This window comes from Buceros rhinoceros, unplaced genomic scaffold, assembly GCF_000710305.1.
Source record: "Buceros rhinoceros silvestris isolate BGI_N320 unplaced genomic scaffold, ASM71030v1 scaffold4394, whole genome shotgun sequence".
NCBI lineage: Eukaryota > Metazoa > Chordata > Aves > Bucerotiformes > Bucerotidae > Buceros > Buceros rhinoceros.
The window spans coordinates 14,266-17,295 of NW_010407506.1; positions in this window are offsets into that span (position 1 = coordinate 14,266).

The window sequence follows — 3,030 nt, forward strand, 5'->3', positions numbered from 1 at the left end:
CTCTGGCGCTGGCAGAGACACATCACTGCATTCCCAAAAAGGCAGGAGCAGCATCGTGTGAAACCTGGAGCTCTGAGAGAAGGAGATGGAGCAGTAAATGATCCCCTTCCTTGCCTGGCCACACACACTGCTCCTGCCAGGATGTTATTCTTCGTAATTAATGAGGAAAAAAGTTTCTCAGAGGGAGGGACCTCACCAGCAGACAGAGGTGACTGCCCAGTGAGCCAGAAAAGCACAAAATGAGTCAAGAAATAAAGTGCAATCCAAAACAGGGACAAGCAAGCACTGTTTTGGGTGGAAGATGACTCGAACCCCGTCTTTCCATCCACAAACTCTCAACAACGGCAGATTTCTGAGCTACTGAAAGCAGCTGGACTTCTAAGATCGATGCTTTTATGATTACACGGATACCTCTAATTTTATACCTACATTGAAAACACATTTGAGATAGACACAGCGTTTAGGAGGGTTTCTGCAGGGTGGCCACGGTGATAAGCATTGGTCAGCGCAGCTGCCAAAGCCAGGAAGAAATGCAGGACTGTGGGCTTTTGGCAGGATAAGCAACATCTGCCTATAAAATTTAGCGAAAAGGAAGATGAGTTTGGGAACATCTCACACTCCTGAGAAACACCATTAGGGAGAGTTTGGGATGAGCCGGGGTGGCAGCCCACACACGTGAGTCCACACGCGGTGCTGTCCCTGGGGATGCTCCCTCTTCCTCTTCCGCTCTAGAGTCGCTTAAGCTCTGTATTGTGTCTGAAAAGAACGCACCAAAATCACACCCAGTCTTCACCAAAAAGCCCAGTTTGTCCATTTCGATCTTTGTGCATGTTGGTACCCCTCAAGCAGCAGTTGCCCATGCCCCACCGACATCGCTGTCCTAACAGCCACCGTGTAAACTCATCTCCTCGCAGCTGCTGCAGGTGCTCACCCGCCACACTAACGACAGCCCATAAACCCACCAAGGCCTCAAGGGTGCTGGGAAGTCCCCGGCTGGGGAAAATGGATGACCCTGGACTGCAAAGAGATGCCACCCCCCAAACTAGCAATACCATTCTATGAATGAGGGGAGCCATGGAGCCATGCACACCTCGCTCCGGTCCCACACACCTTGGCTTGTCTTCAAAAGATCCGCCAGCTCCTGAGACAACTCGGGTCGTCCGGGGTCGGGACGTGGGCTGCGCGTTCCCTTTGGCTGTGTTTGCGTCGCTGGAGAAAAGACACCAATTTCTCAATGTTTGTCACCTCCCAACTCACCATCAAGGGCCGGAAATTTCCTTTGGGATCTGTAAAGCTCACCGGGGCTGTAATGGCTCCTTGGCGTGAGCAGGAAGGTGCAGGGCAGAGAGGTGCAGAACAGGTTTAATGATGAAATCATCCTGCACCGAGAGCTCTAGAGATTCCTCTGAGCGCTGTCACAGCATCGTAGCTGGTGGGAGCTCGGCAGGGAGATGCTTGTGTGGAGAACACATTGTAGGGTCAGGAGAACAGCACTGTAAAAAAAGTAAAGCGAAAAAGTTCCAGTAGATCGAGGGGCTTTTTTTATTGGTTGGGGTTGGGGGTTTGGGTTGCTTTGAGGTTTTTTTCAGCCACACTGCGATGGGTTCCTACCTTTTGTCTTCATGCCATCATGCTGCCAGCACTTGGCCCTGCTGAGTGACAGTGTGGGGGTTTGGGGACGTTCCTCAGGCCCTGGGGGGATGGCTGTAAAACCCGCTTGGCATGACACTGGGGTCACCTGGGCCGGGAACTGGCCGTGTCACCTCTGAGCAGCTTCGAAGCTTCGCGCTGCCCTGGGATTGCTCAGAGCCCACAGCAGGGTCTGGGGACTCACAAAGAGCAGCTGGCAAAATACAAATGAGAAATTCCAGGATTTCAACGCTTCTAGATACTTTATAATCAATGTGATCACCCCCTTGTCCTGACAGTGACGGTCCTGCTCTGCACTGAGAGCAGTGTCCACCCAGGACGCTGCAGGACCTGAACCTGTCAAGGTGCCATTTTGAAGAGCAGTTGCAGCCAAAGGCAACACAGAATAAAAGCAGCACACCAAAAGAGAGAGACACAAGAGCTAGCCCAAATCTCTCCAGCAGTGGGTCACGGGTCAAATCTGGCCCGTAGAGCGAACGACTGAGAATGCTGGCTGAAACCAGCCACCGAAATACTGGGTGGGTGCCTGTCAGCAGCTTCTGAAGCCTTGAGACTGGAGGGCTGGGGAGGGCGGAGGACAGGAGACGTCGTGGCCAGTGAGGTACAGGACCCCAGCTTCCAGCCTGTTACTCCAGCCCAGCAATGGAACGTGACAACGGCAGAACAAACCCCGCAGCGAGCCGCCTTCTCCCATCTGCTGGGAAGAGCATCGCCCCTGCCTGGTGGGTGCCTCTGGATCTCCTAAGGGGCACTCAGCTGCGAGCCTGGCGTTTAAACCTTCCTCGTCCCAGCAGAATCGGTGTAAAGCAAAGCTGGGGGCTGGTAGAGCCCAGCAGCCAAGAACCCGGCCTGATCCTCTCCCTCACCAGAAGGCACTTAATAACCTCCTAATTAGCCGGGTCCCTACCCCGTGGGGTGCAGCGCAGGGTCTGCAGTCCGGGCATTCCCGCTCCTGCCTGTCCGCAGGGTGCGGGAGGGAGGGGAGCCTGGCAGCACCAGCCCGCAGAGCACCCTGAACTGATAAAGCCACAGAGGAAGATGATGCTTGGGTGGATTAAAGAGCAGCCAGACAATAACCCAGAGCCGTGATAAGACTGAAATTGAATCCCAACTGTATCCTTCTTTACGAGGTGCTGATAACAAACCAGGAAACCACTTTGATCCGGGTTGGATTTAAACTCCATGAACTACGCAAGTGTTTCTGGAGACAGAAAACAAAGCGAATCTGTCCTAACACCCAGGAAACAGAGAAGGAGCTCCTGGCTCCCCGTTACAGCTGTAATTAAATATTTACAACACGAAGGAAGGGGAACCTGCGGGTGACAAAAAAAAAAAAAAAAAAGGAAGATGCCAGCCGGGAAAAACATTTTCCACTTTTTT